This window comes from Patagioenas fasciata, chromosome 14 (assembly GCF_037038585.1).
Source record: "Patagioenas fasciata isolate bPatFas1 chromosome 14, bPatFas1.hap1, whole genome shotgun sequence".
NCBI classification, from domain to species: Eukaryota; Metazoa; Chordata; class Aves; order Columbiformes; family Columbidae; genus Patagioenas; species Patagioenas fasciata.
In genome coordinates this window covers 6,464,813-6,486,497 of record NC_092533.1, presented here as the reverse complement: position 1 = coordinate 6,486,497, position 21,685 = coordinate 6,464,813, and the positions used below count along the sequence as shown (strand labels likewise).

The 21,685-nt window shown below is 39.5% G+C and overlaps 1 protein-coding gene across 1 annotated transcript in view; it reads left to right on the top strand.

Moving 5' to 3' along the window:
* Positions 1-11,043: 11,043 nt before the first annotated feature.
* Positions 11,044-21,685, top strand: part of GRIA1 (glutamate ionotropic receptor AMPA type subunit 1) — a 375,607-nt gene continuing 364,965 nt past the window's right edge. Inside the window, exon 1 of the mRNA XM_071814704.1 lies at positions 11,044-11,047. The gene's annotated coding sequence lies outside the window, so the exon portion shown is untranslated. The remainder of the gene's footprint in view (positions 11,048-21,685) is intronic.

The window sequence follows — 21,685 nt, the reverse complement described above, 5'->3', positions numbered from 1 at the left end:
ATGGAAGGTATTGTAACAGCGATACTAAAAGACAGAAGCGTCTCTCTTGTCATGACTTTCAGATCTGCTGAAATTATCTTGCACATGAACTCTCTCCATCAGAAAGATGGAGACTCATGTATTCTCATATATTTTAACATTGACCAGAGGTATTTCATTCAGCAGACCGAAAGGTTTCATTGGATTGGTGAGCAATATGTGTTCTTTTGACCTATTTTTATCTTCATTAAGGATTCGTTTAAAGAGATTCTTTGCATTTTAACCATGTTGAAAAAAATGTAAATTCGATTTTGAGCTACTCTTGGTGTAAGAGGTAGAAATAGGAATCACTAGTAGGATGCCTGGTCGAGACCAGTACTGACTGTTTCAGAGAACAGTAAGAGACAAGTGGAAGTGGTGGAGTCACCATCCCTGGAGGTGTTTGAAAGACGCATAGACAAGGTTCTTAGGGATGTGGTTTAATGCCCAAGTTAGCTTATGGTTGGACTTGATGATCTTAAGGGTCTCTTTCAACCAAAATGATTCTATGATTCTAAGTATCTGAGAATTTGTGCAGGACTAAGCACTTTCTGTATGTCTACTTAACTTTCAGGTTGTTTTTTCCCTTTAAACTCTCAACAGTATTTCATTCCTTTCCATTTTTCCTTCCCCCACCCCCAACCTTCAGCAAGCTCCACCACTCTCTATACAGCATCATAACTCAGGTGAGTAAACACTTCTAAACTAGCTGCCAAAGTGATCTTCATTTTTCTTCTCACACACTACCCTTTTTAAAGAAACTGAAAATGAAACTTGAGGTCTGTTCAGCTTGAACTCAATCTTATAGAAAAGGAAACCAAAATGAACTGAGTTACTTACTAAAAAGCCAACAGGGCAGCCATATCCATCATGATGTCTATGAGAGGGAAGCAATGGACTGTAGAAACACATCAGGTGGCTTGAGAACGTGGACGTGCCAGACCCACCTGTGTCTATTTCCACTTCTTCTCCTTTCTCCGTGCCTTCTGATCCTGCTGGGCTCAGGTGCTGACAAGCTGTAGGAATAGAAGCACAGAAGAAAAACAGGTCTATTTGTCTAGCAGGTCACCCCTGGAACCATGACACTATGGCCACAACTAAGTGGTAGATGGGGAGAGCAAAGAGAGTGGAAAATACATTTCAGCTCATTTCTTGAAGCTTTATTTGTTATTCTTTATCATATCTGTCTCCATAAGGATAGAAAAGTATATCTAACCAAAGACTAGCTCTGGCTCTGTGTGACTGGAAATACTTTATTTTTACAACACAGACAGAAAATAAAAACAGATTTTCCTTTAGAAAGTAATATTAAAGCATTTGGTATTTTTCATTATAAAGCGCTCTTCATTGGTGCTTGCTGTAATAAACTCAAAGGAAGGTGGTGTGCTGAACGCTGACCTTAGAATTGTATAGTTCTATGTAATTATTGTAATGTAATAACTTACACTAATGTAACGCACACTACATAATGCAGTGCAATATTTGGAAACATTAACTGAGACAAGGTTTTGGGGCATGTTAAATTCCACTGCTAGTGGACATTATCTCCTTAGGCACCAACTATGCCCTCATGCTGGTGATATCTCTTGTACCACATTTGCATTGTGAGTCTTTCCCTTTGCTAATGCAACCTGCTACAGCATATTCCTGTGTTCCATTAAGGGCAGCAAACTGCACACTGAAGAGAAGGTAAGTTCAAGTGCCTTCATGTTTCCCAAACCCCTTGAAAGACTACCCATTAGTGACTATATATGAGGTCAGTAAATGGTGAGTAATTTTGTATTTTTGAGAAAATTGGACACACCAAAAGAACCAGAGAATGGTGGAAGTAATCCAGAGTATAACAAATGAATAAATACTCCACTGGTCGTGCTTACAGAGGGATACACTTTGAAGAGCTATGGGCCATTATGATGGTCTAATTTGAATATTTGCTCATGTCAGAATGCAAACCAAGATCTTTTTGATATTTCTATCTATGTGTTGCAACAAGGAGATTCCTTACTCAGCCTCCTCAGGTTGTGGAACTGAAAGTAATATATTAATAGCTGGGTTGATGCCACGGTGTGCCACGCTAATTAATTTTGTTGATTAGCTCAGGCACAATACTGCACTGACATGTCCACATGGCATCCATGACTGAGCAACCATGCACAGGATGTTACTCAGCGTTTGCAAGGAGATGTTGCAATGCTTTCTGTACACACAACATTAGAAATACACCCTACTTCATTAGAAGGGCTTGAAGAGGCTTTGGGTTTGCCATAACACTTGACAAGCGGGTCCATTAATTTTTATCTTCGGCAATTACAACCCCACCTTTTGTTTCTAATTTGCATTTGCAGCCACCAGATTCTGTTGTTTCAATGGTTTCATCCTTTCTCCAATTTGTAGATACTGAAGGCAGGTGCAAAGCCTGAGCCTGCTTTCCCTACTCCTTTCATGGAGCCTTCAGCGCTGCCCGCAGAGCCACACTGCTCTGAGAATTGCAGGTTTAAACTCACTGTTTTAATTATTTGAGAACACGGCAGTACCAAGTATGTCTGTCCCATAGGAATGAAAAGAAGAGGATATCAAATAAAAGACAGAGCTGGTAGGCAGAAATGTTAAGCCATACTAGACTAAATATTTTAACACAATTGCTGGAAAAATATAGCCCCACTTCCATTATAAATTACTGATCTGTAATTACAGAACATGGATTTGATTTTTTCTTTTCTCCTTTGAAAGACTTGTTTGGTTCACTGCAGTAGATGGAATGTGAATCCTCATTTTTCTAAGTATATTCAGCATAACATTCAACATCCCATCAAATGCATAGATATATTTTGTGTATTTTCTCTCCCTCCAGGCTGGAGGACCGAGCTGCACTATAACAGGATCTACAGTAGCTTTTCCATGCTTTATTGTAAGTCATTTTGCAATTATCTAGGCTCTTCACAGATAGCTTTGCTGTGGCTGTGCATGATATTTGAAGTCCCCAGGATATCCATCAACACACTTGAGAAGTGGATTTCATGACTACAGTACAAAATGCCAAGGGGGCACCTCTCTGCCTGGAGCAGCTGGCAACCTACGCAGCCAGTGCAGAAACAAGCTACTTCAAGAGCGGAACCCATTTGCGTAATGAGTCTATGTAGAATTTTCAGGCTCCCACTTTAGTCAATAATGGAAAGAGGAACCTCCAGAAAGTGACTTGTCCTAAACCACAGCACAAGGTAAGAGATGAAATGGAGGAGCTTACTTTTGCTATTGTCTGCAGAGGAAAAGCGGGTAATAAAGTTTAACACCAAGTCTGTTGAACAGTTGACATTAACTTATACCCAAATTTTGTGCAGTCTTACCCATCCTCTGATAAGAACCAGTCTTTAGAGGGGGTCTTGTACAGACTTCATCTTCGAGGAGCTGTTGGGACAGATGAAAACAGGGCCAGAGAGCCAGGCAGCAGCTGAACAGTGAGGACAGTCCCATGCTACAAATCACCCCCGTGCGCTCTCTTACATAGCAGGGTGGATGTGCCTCTTGACATGGCTTTCAGCATGGATTGCGTTGTTGGTGTTGATTCTGGAAATTAGTGGGAATGATGTCCTTCCTTTTTTATTAAGTGTTTTTGTGCTGTTTGTGTGTATGCTCATGCTTTGAAGAGGCAGTGGGGTGGCAGGTGGGGACATGATTCAGGCTTGACATGTAGGGTAGCAGCGAGAAGAGCTGAAAAACAACTCTGATGCAGAAATTCTTCTCATACTGAATGTGTCCATCATGACAAAGTGACTTGGATTTACCTGGGGAAAGATGAAAGGATGGTCACGGTAGAGAATGTACTGAAATCATCACAAGCATGGTGCAGAATGAGTCAGAGTGTCTGAGTCAGGAGGGATCTGGTACTACAGGACTCAGATTTACGCAGGAAGAATCAGATTATTCAGCATCTCTCTATGGCTTTCTGCATCTTATCACAGTGTTGATGCTCCACTGCAGTTTCTTCCTCTCCTTGTGTGGAGCTCTCCTTATTTCTCAGGAGAGCTCAACTCACTCGATTGTCTGACCCAAAAGAGACTTAACTAGTTTCCCTTACATGACTCATCAGTATTATTTTTCAGCTCACATATATTTGGCTTCTGTTCTGCATCTTGAGATTTGTGCAAGTCTTTCTGTCCCCTGGAAAACAAAAACCAAACATCCATTATCACAGAGTCTGGAAAGGTATTAGACATATGCCTCATGAGACTGAAGGAATCACAGTGACAAGTCTTAATTTATTCAAATACAGGCAGTGATACTTTATATTACTGGAGGTGGTAGAACTGAGCAATTTCTTACAGGAGAACCGTATCCGTCAATGAAAACAATACACGGGACTCATCGTGTTTGTACAGCACATATCCAATACAAAGCTAACGAGCTTTTTAAAACTAAGAGAATCTCTTTTCTGAACGTTTCATTCTTTAAGGGTTGATGTGGAGGTAACCTTGCTGTAAGAATAATAAAGTTTTTTTGAAACCTTTACTCCTGTTGGAAAACCATATACACAATCTCACCCAGAAATGCAGTGATGTATTAGTTTATACTCCGTGAAACAGTTTTAAGAGCTGCTTACATAATAATAATAATAATAATAATAATAATAATAATAATAATAATAATAATAGCACAATTTAAGAAACTGAAAGTTAGACAGCATTTTTTCTTGTTCTTCTAGTTTCAGAAAAAGCTTGTTTAAATTGTATATGCATGTTTAAACTTTCTTGGTTCCAGTAAAAGTATTATTCTACTGCTCATAAGGGTGATTCTTTGGCAAAAACACTTGTCAAGAGTTTCAATTCCCTCCTGCCTCAGCTGCTATTCAGATTGCTTTGTAAGTGGGATTACAGCGATCCCCTGTCTTTATGTCACATTGAGAATCAATATTATTTGACTTGGAATTAATGAAACAATCTTTATGAAGAAGGATGTGCATAATTTGGAACATTAATATGCTGGCAGATAATGATTTCTTCCTGCTCTTTTCCCCATTAGACTGTTCCCAGGAGTCATATCTTGGTTTAGTTAAACGCAGCAAGGGATGGTACTGTTCTTTTGAATGTCTCCTGCTACAAGGTTAGAGAGACAAAGAAAACTCTAGACACAACAGTGATGAAAAAGATACATGCCAGGGGGATAATTTACCATAGTTTTCAAATAACCCAATACGTCTTAGATATGAAAAGCGAACTGGATCAATTTATTGAAAAGCTGGTAGCAAACTGTGGCGTACACCTCAAAGACATTTTTGTGCTTTGCAGCCCACTAAGTAGTGAAATGACCCCAGGCAGAACTGCAAACTAAGGTAAAATAACCCATCCATGCCCTCTAGAGCTTAGGAGCAGAACAAGGAACAGTCCCGATGCAATGACAAGAGCTCTCCTGCACAGGGCTGGGGTGTGGGGGTAGGTGGCCTGAGCACCCCTATGACCTGGCAATTTTGGATTCAGCAGCTTTAGTACATCAGTTTGTATCCATCAGGATTCAGATCAGTTTGCTGATTTGGGAGCCTTATTCCGCTTGCTGAAACTGAAGATGAACGTGGGGTAGAGGAGCTTCTTACCACACAGACCCTGCAAACAGACACAGGAACGAAGGCTGTGACCTCTTCACTTCAGACGCAAAAAAATGCTGTTTGGGCATTTCCTTATACCACGGCCCACTGAGGCCACAGCTGCTGCAGTGCACCTCTCTCCATTCTTCCCCAATACTAGTTTTACAGCGGCTGTACAAATTTGGCTTAGTCCACCTCTCTCTATTGGGAGACCAGTTTAGCATACAAACTTACCGATGTTTTCCGTAACCAAGACACCTTCATTATCTGCTCATTTGCAAACTTTGATCCACAGTTAGATCTGAGCTGACCCAGAACTCTATTGATTTGCTCTGATTGCACTAAATGCTGAACACATCTCTTATCGACAAACATATTCTACAATACCTTTAATAAAACAAATTTCTGCATCAGAGAGAAATGACTTAAATCTGAGTCAAGTTGTTTTTCTCTCAACACAGCAAGCTGTATTTAAATGTGCAGTAATATTGACTCTGACATTACCTTAAAAATATATTAGGTAGGGAAAACAGAACTAGAAAGCTTCATTTTTTTTTTTTTCAATTCTATTTAAAGATCAATGGCCAATGAGTAATGTTGTTTGAAACAAGAAAAGCTCGATGATGGCTGGCAGGACAAAGAAGGGAAATAAAATGGAGGAGGAGAAGACCTAACAAACTTGAAACAATAACCTGTTAGGAAAACAAACAAAGAAGTGCTAGGGATTAGAAGTGAAAAGGGATGAAGTTAACTCTGTATATGTAAATGAACAGAAAACACCAAATAAAAAAACATACATGAGGTTAAAGACAAAGATGAGGAAAGAAGACAAAGAAATGAAGCAACAGGTAACCTGTAAAGAAATAGGACAATAGGCTTGAAATGCAGTCTTGAAAGGGACCTCTGGAGGTCTTTAGTCCAAAGTTCTTTGTAGAGCAGGGTCTGCTGTGGAATCAGAGCACAGGGAGGACCATGGGGTAACCTCCTCCTAACGTGCTGCAGGGGCTGCTACAAGGACCCTGAAGTCTTCTCTTTTCCAAGTGAAACAAGGGAAGCTCTCTGCCTGTCTTCCCAAGGGAAGTGCTTCAGCTCCAAATATCTTGGTGACCTCTCCTAAACTTGCTCTAGTTTATCAGTGTCATTCCTGCACTGGATAAACACCTCCCTCAGTCTACTTGCTATGTTCCTGTTAATACAGCCTGGGGTGCTGCTGCTGCCAGGCACACAGCTGGCTCATGTTCAGATTGCTCCCTACCAACACCCCCAGGTACTCTGCAACAGAGCTGCTCCTCATCCAGCTTTACTTTAGTATGCGCTTGTCTGCCATTCCCAGTATTCCCCTGCGTGGAAGCTGTTACCACCAAAATCTGAGGAATGGCTCTTTAGCATTGCCATTTCCAAGATAACGCTGTGCATAAACCTGATTAGTCCCACATTGTTATTCATTATTCTCTCTTCTGCTGTTGGAAATGATTAAATCATCCCAGAAGAGAATGGAAACAATATCCATGGTCCAGGTGTATGAGGTGTCTGGGAGCCTAAGTCTCTTTGGTGCTCATGAGACTTCGAATCTTAAAGGCTGTTTCAGAGCCTTTCTAGCCTTATGGTGTCAGTAACAGAAGAAAAACATGATAACACACTTTTCCCCAGTGCTAAGAATGTCCTGCTTAAGTATCTACCTTGCCATTTCCCTGAAGGATATAATGCGTGATGAGTTGGTACTGGACAGTCTGCTAGCACTAATGAATGGCCTACAGAAAATATTCAGGAATTTTCCTCAAGGCATAAGAGACTTTCAGTGTTATAACTGAAGGTTTCCAGGCTCCTCACTCCAGGCTTCATTGATTGCCCTTTCATTGCCACACCGTTGATCAGTAAGTCTCCTAAAACTTTGGGGTGTCCCGCAACTGCCAAACCCTCCAGCATCATTGTAGGGGCCCTTCATTTCATCAGAAAATGATATGCTTTCTTTCTTTTGGTTGACAACCACGATATTTTGAAATGCATGGTCTTACACAACACTCATGTGAATTGAAGTCTCAGAGCTGACATGAAAGTGATTTAACACAAGACAGAACTGAAACGGCATGCAGATAGTACTTTGTATGTCTTTCGTATTTGCTGATAGTTTTGGGTTCCTAGAACAATGAAGAGAATTGGTGAGGCTGACAGCACTGTATGTGCCTCCAACCTAATGAAAAGACAGAGAATTTGCTCATATTTGTGAACGAAGGTACAAGGATTAAATGATACCTAATAGTCAGATACAAGAGAAGAAGATCCATTCGTACTGACTAGGTGGAAAAAGGTCCAAACCAGAATACAGAGCAATAGTCTGCACATCTTCTATCCCTTTTAGAAACAGTTATTCACCAACCTAAATGAGACTTCCTACGGTGAGTGAGCAGCTCACACTCTCGCCCCACGTTAAGCAGGTACTTTTCAGATGAAGTGCACAGGCCCTGATTTTGTCTTCAGGATGTGAGAATCAAGGCCTATGCATTTTGCCAGTGATTTCTTCCTAACACATTCTACAGTGCAATGTAGAAGGTGCTTGTCGGTGTTAAAAAGACTGTGCTCAGTGGGGAAAAAGCTCGTCTTTCTGAGCACATCTATCCTTGCATTGCTATAAAATTTCTCGTGAGATTGTCAAGGGCTTTATAGACACGAATAGCCCAGCCCTTCAAAGCAAGATTGTCTCTCTCACAGAGCCATACAGAGGAAGTATAAAGTTCTACAGAAATCATAGTGATTTAAACTTTTTGGCATTTGGCCCCGTGTCATGCCAGCAACTCATTGTAGGAAGATCGTGAGGCAGTTTTGTCTCTTTCCAGAAGAAATGCTGTCAGCCCTTCCACCCTTTCGGAAGCATTATGTAGATTCTGCTTTGAGAGATGTCATGTCTTCCTCTGACAACAAGTGCAATAATGTCAAGAGCCCTGGAGTACTTTAAAGCCCATTTGAGTCTGCTGTAAGATGGTCTGAAAAATTTTACACTGCTACCAGATTTTGTACACATTAGCTTGAAGGCTTTTTTTTCATACCTTATACATATTTATACTGAACTGGGTACTTTTTCTAACTGCTCTTGACATTTTAAAAATATGGACTATGGAAGGTGTTCTCTTTTTCTCTCTTCACGTTAAAGAAAAGGGTGAAAATAGGCAAATACGAAGCATCCATGCTTACAGCCATGCTGTTGGAGAAAAGAAGGTGATGTACTGTTCTGTTTCAACCAGACTTCTGAGATTTAATCTAGTCTATAAGATTAAAAGTGGGCCCAAAAGACAAAGCTGAAAATTAAATGTGCTCTTTAATAAAAAAAGCTCATTTGAATAGTGTTGTATTTAATTGTGAAGAGGTATTACCTTGAGCGTGTTAAAGTACATGCACCGCATCATTCAAATAGAAAATGCTCAAATTTGTAGCACAAAAAGCTAAATACCATAGAAGCATGTGAAAGCAGGTCCTGAAGAGCAGAACAGAAAAAAACACCACAGACACACAAAAACCAAACAAAAAAAACACAAACGCAAACCAAGGGTTTGTGCCTCATGAGACGCTATCGATTTTGATGAAATTACTTCCCTCCAGAAAACTTCTGAAAGTAGAATGTGATCTACTTTGAAAATGTCAAAATAAGGTTTTTATATCAAAATACTGTCATGCCTTTTCATTTGCATTAGTTTGAATATTTCTATATTATTTTGAGGTCCATCATAAATATTACTTGATAGGCTTTGTTAAGACCGTGTCAAGTAACCCTGTGAAATACAGCCAGACAGAACATGTCATTTACATATTTTCTAACCTTTTAAAATAAAGTACAGTTGCTACTGAGTAGAGATTGAACTGGAAAGGGAACACTAAGTCTTTCAGAGTGTTTCTTATTTAATCAAGAAGACAGAGCAGCACAGAAAGTATTTCCAGGGGACAGCTGTTTTCAATAGCCCAGTGTTAACCTGGAATTTTTTTTTAATATACATAAAATTATATTCTTTTATAAAAATATTGAAATTGTAGACGATTTTTCACTCAGCAAAATATTTCAGGATTTCAGCTATTCCTCCTAATGCAGAAAGAAAACAAGTCTTCAAGTACTTGTGTTTCCAATGAACCCAAAATTCTGATGAACTCTAATTAACCATCTGTTTCCTTCATCTCAGATTGGTTATGTGCATATCTGATGTCTGAAAAGTTCCTCAGTCGTCTTTGCAAATAGGATCTGGAGATTTTAGGTAGGCAAGATCGCATTTACATACAGAGCAGACAAGCTTTTAAGGGGTGCATCGTAAGACACTTCATTTTCATGCAAAACAGACAAGCTGTGAGGCAAGACCTCAATTACACACAGAATAGAGGGCAGGAAAGGCAGGGCTGGAATCAGAGATAACCTGTTAAACTCTGAACAAGATAAATTAAGGACATTCTGGACTTCTATGTGTGTGCATTTATATGTGTGTATATAGAGTATCTATACAAAGGGTAGCCATGCAACTATATGTATGGAGAGTTTTTCTTTTCCTGTGGTTTATCCTAGTTCTAAACATAAAGTATTTGAATAAATTTTTAAAAATATAGATAACTATTGCAAAAATATGAACCTGTATTTAGAAAGACAAAAATATAACTCATGCTTCTGACAGTCATTTTTAAAGCTCTGGTATTACTCCAAGAAGGTCAAAGTATTGGTGGTGTTTGAAAGCAAATCAATGCCTCTTACTTAAAGTCTGCATTTCCATTGTATTTTAAGTGTGTCAAAAGACGTGATGTTTCCAGGGGATTTGTCTGTGCACCTTTTGTTGAATACAACTGATTAATTCTAAGGATTTGGGGAAGAGCATTTTAAGAAGAGTTTTTTGCAGAGCTCACAATATCTACTGCTTAAGATTTCAGTCTTTAACCTATGCAGTGCACGAAAAAAAAAGCGCAATACACTGCTTGAAGACAGGTAAACACAAACACTTCCCCCTTAATGGAATTTTCCACTTGTGTGGGATCCTGGCTGACGATTTAGGAATAATTTTCCAGTTATGTATAGGTAATAACTGGGGACAGTATGACACAGCATCCTAAGGTAGTGAGGGGAAGGGAAGGTATGCAGAATGCATTAAACTTAATTACATACTTTATTCAACTGCTATATTTTTTTCAGCAGAAAGAGAACTGTTATCAGAAAATGTCAAGTTGTTGAACTCAAAAGCTTTCATGAGAATGCTCTTGTTTTAAACACTTAGTATGTAAAGTTTGCTCTGTTTCAGGGTGGGTTTCTAAGAAGCACACTGAAGGAATTTGTTCCTTTCCAAGAAAAGTCAGTAGCCCAGTGGTCTGGGTATTAGCCCAGCATGTGTGACATAAGGTTCAACTATCTGTTCCTAACCATTTAAAAAAATTCTAAAGTAGCCAGAAGTCTGGCACTTAAACTCTTTGTGTGGTGAAGAGATTCATACACCTGTATCAATATGGTAGAGGCAGCATTTCTTCTCAAGATCTGAGATTTATTTCAGAAGTTAGCTAAGATTTGGTGAAATTCTGATCAAGATACGTACCCACCAAGCACAAGCAAATACAGAAAACACATAGCTTTGAATTTTTTCCAAAGAACAAGTATTTTTTCTGCCCTTCTTTTCCCTTATATGACAAACAAAAGCCATTAATAAAGACAAATGAAATGTAAAAACTTCTGTGACTTGCCTAGGGCTGGAAAACGGGTCAGTAATTCAACTTCTATAAGAACGCAATGTTTATGGTTCCCAGCTGCCTCTTTGCCTCCCTAGATTGTGTTATTTGTTTCCCTTGTATGCTGAAAATGCCCTAAAGTATAAAGAGGAAGTTTTAAGAACCACATGTGATTACATAATGACAAAAATGGGATTGTTTGGAATAATTTTGAAATTACTAACTGAGCTATTGATAAAAATTATCTCCTAATTTTGTTGATAGAGTGTGATAGTTCAGAAACATACCTTCAGCAGCCAAACCACTGCGGCTTGAAAAGGGAGAATTTAAATGTTTTCGCAAAGCTAAAGTTAGGCAGTTTAAAGCAAAGAAAAAGGCAATCTAATTTATACTTTATTTATGCACAAAATCGCCAAGATATTACATGCATTAATTTTTTTTTTTGCATGTTTAGGAAAACATTCTAGTAATTTTACTTGGAAATGTAGATCAAACAATGAAATATGGTACTAATACCTGGTATCTATACACTTTTCAGCACAGCTGCTCTCATTTTTAAAAAAGTATCACACCTTAAATTCAACAGGAAAATAAAAGCCCAACTCATGAAAATATACTTGCACATGTTTCAAGATGCTTACATCGAAGTCAGGCTTGTATCTAAGACCCTTTTTGGACAAGACTTTTTCTATGTATAGTTCAGGACATAGATTTCTAGAAGCAGAAAGAGAAGTCTAGCAAGGGAAGCCCAGCAAAATGAAAGTGATAAATAACCACACTTCTGCAGGTCTGACTTTGACTTGTTTTTACCTCTAATTATACTCAGGAGAAAATTACTCCTGCTTTTCCTCTGAAGTCAGTGACAACTACCTTGTTTTAATTAATCTATTACAGCAAAAATGACAAAACCACAAACCAAAACCAAACAGGAGAGCATTTATTAAAAATCACAAATTATTTTAAACTGAGTTATTAAAATGTTAGCCACAAGACTGTGCATACAAAAGAGAGGGGAAGACCCTCTGTATGGAGTATTAATAAGTCTTATTACAGAGAAGCAATTAGAACCAATAAGCATGTAAGGACAGGAAAATGAATGGTGGAAGAAGACAGAGGTAATAATTTGAAAAGGAGTCCTGGCTAAACTACCTAAACTAAAAATATCAGCAGTCAGAAACTTCTGATAGGAGGATGCAATCAGTGAGGATCAGAGATTAAAATCTCAGCTTTACACTGTTTGAAGCAAGCACTATTTATCTGTTATGAAAATGAGTTGTGGTATAGAGGTTAAGGCTCTCCTGGTTTTGTGTGTGTTGAAAAGGACTGTAATTGTTTTTTTCATTAGCCACAGGTAACCAGAAATACTACAGGAAACTGCTCTCCTAACAGAGTCGCAGATCCGCAAAAATGAACGTGATTACATCTTCCTTCCACTCCTCTGTGCATCTGCTATGCACCTCGAGCATCATTTGGCTCCCTAAATGAAACTGCTGCCTCTCTTTTCCTTGTTCATGTCTTGATTTCCCTCTGCAGCAATTCTTTCATTCCACACACCAAACCGGAAATCTTTCTAAGATCCCACCAACACAACTTGCCTCCATATTTCCATGTCTCAGTGCAGGATATCCAGTATCATGGCAAGATAGGGAAGAAATGTATGGAAAGCTCTTCCTGAACTGCAGGGACAGGAGGGTGGCTGGGGTTTGGCTGCACCACTGCAGTGCTTTGCCAGCATTCCAGTTACTGAAATCCACAGGAAAGTGTCTCACCCTGAAGTTATACATTCCCATGTAACTTTTTTTCTAGATGTATGGTTGACATTTGCTCAGCTTCTTTGTCTTGGGTGTTACTAGGAATCAAATAACACCTGCCATACAGAGTGTATTAAGTCCATTTGCTATACTAACATTGACATCTATGTCCCATTAGCCTTGCCTGAGATACATGTCTCTGTGTGTGTGTAAACTTGATATAAACCCAAGAGGATTAGAACTAACAGTTTATGTATTATGATACATTATGACACCAATAAAATAAAGCTTTAGGACTAAAGATGCTCAAAAACTAATATTCCAACCTTTTCTCCCCCAGAGCTGACCTTTTCCTCACCTTCTGAACATTAATCTCTCACTTGCCTAATTTTTGTGCAGATTTCTTCCATGATTTACTATCTTTGACAGAAGAATACATGGAGAGTTTATTATTGATGTGTTTTGGAAATGCAGATCAGTGTGCCCGCAGCAGAAGTAGTTTGTTTACCACTTAATGGCGAAATGGTTGAATTCTAAAAAGGGCACTGATGTTATTATTTAAAGATAAGCAGAAAGTAGGCAGTGAAGAGAAACAACCTATTAGAAATTCAGTGCTGTCTACAAGATAGTAATAACCTGCTGCCATGGTAGAGAAACAGAGGTAATTAATGCCTTTAAATTCCAGTTAGAAACAGCATCCATTTCTTTCCTTTTCTGCCACTGCTTAACACCAAAAAGCAGCGTGTGAGCAGGGAGAACGGTAAGTCCTGGGACAGTTTCCCAGGAAAGGCGATGCAATTGCTGTGACAAAATTCTAAAGAGGCAAAACAAATGCTGGTAAATGTTAGCTAAATGCCAACGTTTCCTCAATCCTCATCAGCTAATTTAGTGGTTCTTCAGCTTTGTGTAAAGAAAGGATCTCCTGACTTCTCGGGGGGGAGGGTAGACCAAAAAAAAAAATCATGCAGCATATAGAGAGATAAGGAAATGTGAGATCTTTTTGGAATTAAATCTTTTCAAACACTTTGCCTCCAAAATCTATTAGTTTCTTATTGCATAAAATACTGTTAGGAACAGTGCCTCTATCTCATAATCCTATAAATAAGGACCATTACTGTTCAGTGAATTTCTCCCTCTGGTGGAGACAATGATAAGCAAAAGATAATAGTTCTATCAGAAGATAATCTTCCTATAGCCATAAAACTGAGGCCTAGAAAATCTCATTGCTCAGACATGGGTTTATCTGAATGAGCTGCCCAGTGTGAGGCTGTACGCTTCATAACTTGGGGGCAAAGAGCTCTACAGCCTCTCTGCGAGCCAACACTGCAAATATTTGAGTTCCTAATGATTTCCCAAGAATGTAGGTCTCACCTTCCCACCCCAATTGATGGCACAGCTCCAGTTCTATCACCTTCTGACCATTTAAACTGCAAGAAGTACCATGGCATGGACTGATGACAACCCGAAGAGAGCAGCACACCATGCCTAGGAGTCCAGTCAGCACTAGGAACCACCTGCTTCTTCAGGACCATGTTCTTTGACACGGAGCAAGGGTGCCTGCTCTGCCGCCCTTTGTGGGATGAGTTTCAAAGTTGTCAATTGCTTGGCGGGATACATATCTGCTATTTGGGCCATTTAGCCGACAGCTTATCATCCACTATTTCAAAATGGGGCCATTTTGCAGGAGACATTTGTGAAATAGCACATTTATGCAATCAGAAGGAAATGGGGCTCATTTTGAACACCCCCACAATTCTCAGCACAGCACTCAACAGCAATGTATCAGAGCAACTTGCCATGTCCGAAGCCAATAGAGAGGCATGTAGATTTTCCTAGTGAGGGATGCCAGAGAGCGTTACAGCATCACAGCTGCCTCTGGCTAGCTACATTTATCTGTACTTGCCCACAGTTGGTGTTTCACAGGAACGAAGGTTTTACTGCACATGCATAGACTGATCAACCTCACAGCATGTGCTGCTGGCAGGGCAATTGCTTTGCTGGTGATAACTCTCTCACACCAAGCAAGTTTTCAGGACTGTCATTCTGGTTATTGGTGCATCTTACACTACATCCCTATGTGACATGCCCAGTGCACATCCCTATAAATGGCAGGAATTTGGAAGTAATTTATTGACCAACATTATTAAATGGTTTTACATAAAAAACCTAAAAAAAAAAAAAAAAAAGGCTACCAGTTACAAATATTATTTAACATTAACTCGCATCCCCAAAATTTCACCTAATTACATAGGTAAGTAGAAGAGAAAAGACTTGAAGTTTTTAGTCTGGTAAGAAGAGTATCACAGCAATTTTTAGAAGTGATGCCAAAAAAGACAGGAGATAAGGATGTTTCCACTGAAGGCAATCTTGCCTTGTAAGACTCTTTTCTAATGTGGACACCCTTCTAGACATCTCTTTCAGGACATCATTCCACCAAGGGCTTCACTTATTTCAGTTTAGCCTAAATTTATCTGTCCTACAATAGACACATAAATTTGCTAAGGTACCTCAAAATAGTCTCTCCCATCAAGCTAAAGAATAAGCAGGAATAGCTATCAGGAGCAGTTGGAACATTTCATTATTCTTCAAAACCTCCAATCACACAGAATCCCAAGTGTCCTTCGACGTTGTCTAAAGCTTGATTTCCCTTAGTCGGATATTTTTTTTCTTAGTATCTCAGTTAAATCTTTTTGGCTTCAGATTAAATTACATATTTGTGAACATGAAAAAGCACAGATCACTGCCCATGTGAAGACAACCTTTTCATGCAGCTGGAGGCTTATCAGACTTTCCCCATCACTTTCATTTTGTAGAACAAACAATTTCTTTCAAGCTTATATCGTAGCTTGTCTTTCCCCAAACTGTATAATTTTCACAGCCTTTAGCTGTTAATAGCTCTTCTGTAATTATTGCAATTTAGAAACTGCTCCCTGCTGATCACCCCTGATGTATTAATAGAGGGCAGTTACGTACACTCCCAATTAAAATTGCAATATTTCAGAAGACCTTCTGTGGACAGCAATATCAGACTGGAAAAGGTTGTGATTTCAGGAATGCTTTCTTCTAATGGTTCATGAATCTACAGTCATGTCTAAATACTAAATAAGCTACGGTTTGAATATGGTATGTTACACAGCTAAGAAGTTAAGGGATGCTGAGCCTATTAGCAACACTTTGTGAAAAAGAAAAGGTCTGGGAAAAGAACAGATTTGATCTCCTTGTACTGAGATGACAATTTTCCCAAGCAACTGGTTTATTTTGGAGTTTCTAGATTGCACAAAAGTCTGAAAAGTGTTGGCTTCAAAAAGAATAAGAAAGAAAAATAGTTCATTTATCTGGTCTAGTTACAGCCACTTATAACCTTGAGGCTTAATTGTTCTCTCTCACTTGATGTTGACTTCGTAGGATAGCAAACAAAGCAACCCAAATCCAAGTGGTCTGAATTACCCCAGACAAAAGCAATCAGAAGTCCCGGAGTTAGTCTTGTTATCTTTGCCTGATTTTTACTCAGACTGCTCTAATCAGCTCATTCATAAAACACTGCTGAAAGTCCTGAGGAGGACTGGCCCTGCAGTCACACCAGAATGACAAGGACCCTTGTCCTTGGAGAGGTAATGAACTGTAGGGTTTTCTGAACAGCTGTTTATTAGCAAGGAAAACCCAGGAAAAAAGATACTTTTGTGATGGCAATGACTATGGTATAGGATTCAACAGAAAATCGTTGCTTGCTCAGTAAAGGTACACAGGTAACACTGTCCACTTTCAGAATCTACTCAGACATAATGGGATGGAGTGGGCACAGAGGATGTCTACCCCCTTCTTTGTCCTTTCCCTGGGCAGAAAGTGGACATACCAGTGACAATTTGGCTATGATGTTCCTCTTTTCATCTGTGATGCAAATGAACAATGAGTTTCTTTCAATCTCTGTATCCAGGCACTACACTCCCAAGAAGCAAGAATTATCACAAGATACCCAGGGCCCTAATAAAAGCATTGGCAATTTTTTCTATTCTTTACAAATCTTATTCGGTTCCCAAGAGCATGTCCAATTCCAGAATAAACAAACAAGCAAATGAACAAGAACAAAAACAGCAGAGAAGTTGGGGAACAGTGCCAGCCATCTTTGGAGCTGAAAAGACTTGCAAATTCCTTCATAGGTCTGCTATCAAAATCTTAGGCAAGACTTCTTCCCTTGAGCTGCGCTGCCTCAATCTTTGGTTGTACTCTACTGACTTTTCCATGTATTGAGTTCCCCCAAGGACTGAAGTTCTCCATGATGAATAGCAGAAAAGAATATGTGAGCATTCCCTGATTGTCTTCAGATGAAAATAAAATGTGCCTTAAGTTGCAGCTAAATGAGTTCTTTTAAAAACAGAATGAAAGTTTGACGCTGGCAAAAACTACAGAAAAAGAAAGTTCAACTGATGACTCAGCCCTGCTGAGCGGGGCTGGGAGTGATGGTGCTGGGGGCCACGGTCCAGCACACTAACGCACTGCCAGACGTGCTGGGACTGACCGCATCACTGCTGCTGGAATTGCACCGGAGCAAGCCTTGGGCAAGTGATGAAGAAATTAAGTTGCTAATGAGCAGACTGTCCTGAATCATTCTGGTTCAAACAGACTGTAAATCCAGCCAGCTGAGTCCTCCCAGGTGCACACAGCGATTGCTCGCAGCAGGGGGAAAAGCGACAAGACAGAGATGCTTGTGGTGCAGAGAGAACACAGCTGTAACAGGTTTTAGGGTGCCCTTTCCATCCTGGAAGGCACTGTGTGATTTAAAATGCATTGCACCAATTGTGGTTTGGTTTTTTTTTTGTTAAGTATTCCAGACAGTTATTTCAGAATTATCTGTTAATTGTGTAACTACTGTGAAATGGGTGTTTCCAGATGAGACAGTGTCCTACGGCCAATGCAATGAGTCTGTTTATAGTGCAATAGTATTTTCAGGAAATATTAGCTGGGCTGCTGCTGTGAAGTTCAGAATCAGTAAATTGGTTTCTCCCTGTAGTTTGCTGTTGTGCCAAATAGCGGTGCTGAATCCAAATAAAATTATCCTGGCACTACATGTATGAATTGGAAATTAAAGACTTTCAGTCTCAGTAATTTCTTGATCAATCTATGATACTTCTGGCAGAATGAAAACAGGATATCACAAAGCTGTGATGATTAAGAGTTGGTACAAAGTGAACACAACTTCTTTTTTAAGTACAACACCCCCAGATTTACCCATGCAACACAGGTTATTGACTGTATTGCTCAAAAACATTGCAGGTTATTGACTGTATTGCTAATAAACATTGTTCTATCAGAAACATGAGTACCACTGGAGCTAAATCATACAGTGTGTCGTGCTTAAAGTGTAATTGCATTAATCCAGCTACTCTTCTCACTGTTACTGGACACGTAAACTGACAGGAGAAACAATTATCCAGGGATCGTTGCTTTAGAATTCTGTACAAGTATGATTTTGTTCGATTCAAACTGAAACATACATTTCTTCTCACTAGAAAGAGCAGCAAAAGAGGTTTCCTATATTTTCTAATTTTAGAGACTTAGAAAACAGTGGGAACTAAAAGCTGGATACCAGCTCCGTCTGAAATCTAGAGGGAGCAGCTCTTCTTCAAGTCAATAGCTCAAGACAGGGGATGTTCTCTTATCCCAGTTCAGTTCCCATGTCTTTGAGCTATAGAGCTGCTGCTTCACAGCTACTTCCAACCTGAACATCATCAGACTCTTCTCTTATTCAGGAACCTTACACATTTTTTTTCCCCTTAGAAAACTCTGTATATTTAGAAGATGTATCTTATTTTTAAAATTTTCCCAAAATGAACATAAGTTGCTGGTGGATAAATACTTGAAGTATTTTGTCCTAGCAAAATGGAAATCAAAATCATTTAAAATCTTCACAAATCATAAACCCAAGACTGCAGTGGGGCCATTCACAGCTTCATAGTAAACCCCCAACCTATACCTTAGGACTATGAATTAATTTCAGATGACTGCTTCTGAACACGAGAATACATTTTGGAAGAGTGAGGCAGGAAGGGCTGGAGGATGGTGCCCAGGTTTTGTGCAGGCAAGTGTCAAGTTCAGGTACCGTACTCACAAAGCAGCTGAAACAAACTTCTGTTTTCCACAAAACCCAATCTAGCTGATTGCAGAGGGTCAATGACCACACTGGGTAGCTCAGCTCTAGCTTGGCTCAACATAAGCACAGAAAGTCAATTGCTTCAAACACATTTTTTAAAAGCTATTCTACTATTTTTCTGGCTTTCCTTTCTCCTGCAGCAGTCTAGTTTGTTATCCGTGTTCTATGATTGTTTCTCACTATTCCTACTAAAACTTTTGACTCTCATTCACGTATTTTTGGACATTGTTTTAAAAGTAGTAGAATGGCTTTTCAAAAATGTGTTTGAAGCAATTGACTTTCTGGAAGGCTGAGAACAGCACAGCTATTGAGAAATGGTGACACGAGGGAGCAGATGGTGACATTGATGTTGGTTACTGAGAGGGATGAAGCTCTCAGTAACTGGGATCTGTGGAGATGAGTGATTTTACATATAAAAAAAATTCTCCATATACAATCTGTTACTCTTCTGCATACTCAATTAATTCTATCCAAAATCCAACTCCTTTTCCTGTAGGTTCCTGAAATGATCTGCCATTATTTAAAACAAAACCAAAACCATATATATATAAAATTGTCTTGCGTCTGTCACTCATATCTGCGCACAGCTGGCTGGTGAAAGAAAACAAGCTGAAAGTATAGCACTAAGTATTTCAGTAGCAGTGACATAAACAGTGCAGAAGTGCCCAGGGTTCTGACTTAGGAAGGGCATTAGAGTCACCTCTGCCCTAAAACACCATCAGAAACTGCTGCCCTGGAACAAGGTGCTGCAGAAGCGACCACGTCCTAATCCCTCAGCTGCCGAAAACCCTCTCCAGAGGGATGGAGGAGCTGGTTCTGCAGCCTGCGGAGCCAAATGTGTGGAGGTGACACACATCTGGCTCTGCCATCTCTCCTAGAGAGATGTAACCTCTGGCCGAGGGAGAGATGGGTTGCTGGAGGAAAGTTGCCAGAGACCCAATCCTGCTCCTGGTCTCTCTGTACCTCAGGAAGTGAAATGCCACACATGAGAAGCTACCTGTGAGACAAGCAAGGCCAGACAAACACCACAATCTCCTATCAATTTGGTTTCAAGTCATACATTTTCTTCAAGGGGAGAGAAGCACAAGAAAGTTCAATAAAGTCAACTCCTTTTCAAGAAAAGTGATAACACACTCTGATCAAATTTTACATCAGTTCAAGTTTTTACTGCACTGGCAAGGCAATATTTCAAGTTGCTTAACCTTCTAATTAGGTCAAATTTGAATGGAGGACACTGCTTTGAAAGAAAATTTTTAAAAAGCTACATGAAAACAAAACTCACAGCTTTTGATGTTGAAGGAAAATAACGTAGCATTTGCAAGTGAAACATCCTAGTGTTCCACTCTCTGACCACTGGACAGCTGGAGGAACTGAGCTATGGCATCTGATGCATGATACAGTCAAGATGCGCATGTTTAGAATGTTAAGCCGTGAAAGAAATGCATTCAGATCCTGATCACCAAGTGACAAGAAATGACTGCAAATAAACAAGACCAAACATTGAAGTTAAGTATATAAATATTATAAAGATTTTGTGACACTAAGCAGTGGACCCACAAGGCATCCTGAATAGCCAGGGTTTTCATCAGAGACCACAGATGTAGTTTCAACAACAGTAATGAGAAGAAACAGTAGATTAAGGAGTACAAAGATATTAAGAAATTATTTTTGATGTGTGAGTCAACAAGGCATAGAGTTTTACCCACATATGATCCTCATGGGCTGACTCTGGGCTTCGCCTCTGAGGGGAAGAATAAGAAAGCACATAATTGCTGGTCCCGGCAGGGAAGCAAAGGAAGCAGAACTGCTGCAGCAGCAGAGCTATAGGGGTCCCAAATGTATGAGCTACTGTGCAGATACTTTCTCTGGGGGGAGCCTTCACAATCCTAGAGAATAAATAGCAACAGCTGGTTTCATCCTTATCCTGCTCTGGGTGAGGGAAGCATCTTTCTTATTCTTTGGAGAAATGTTGAAAAGTGTATATATATCATTTTTTTCACCAGCAGTTTCCAGTTTTCACAGGCCATCGGGAAAAAAACCAAAACCACGACACAACCAAAACAACACAACTCTGTTTAGGCTTTTATAAAAACACATATTTGACAAAACCCTCCAGATCTTTTGTAAAATTTTGAAGTGAAAAAAAATAATTATGTAGAAAAACACTAATCACTATCACTACTACCCAGCAATAACCAGTGTAGTTCCAAAATGGAAACCTATGCATAACTAGTGAGAAGATACTACAGTACTCTGAATTAAAATTAAAACAATATTAAATTTTAATAATTAATAATGTTGGGCTTGAGTATGCTGAGTATCAGACAGAAGTACAGCCCAGGATAGCTGGATCCTGACTTTATAACTGAGACCTCCAGAGATCAAATGCAACAGTTCTCTGCTATCTTCCCTAAAAAGTAATGCCATATTTGGCACTGATAGTTGCCAGGGCTTAATTGTTACTTTGCCCACATTATTTTAATATGGACCAAAGGCTGTGAAAATAATTCACGC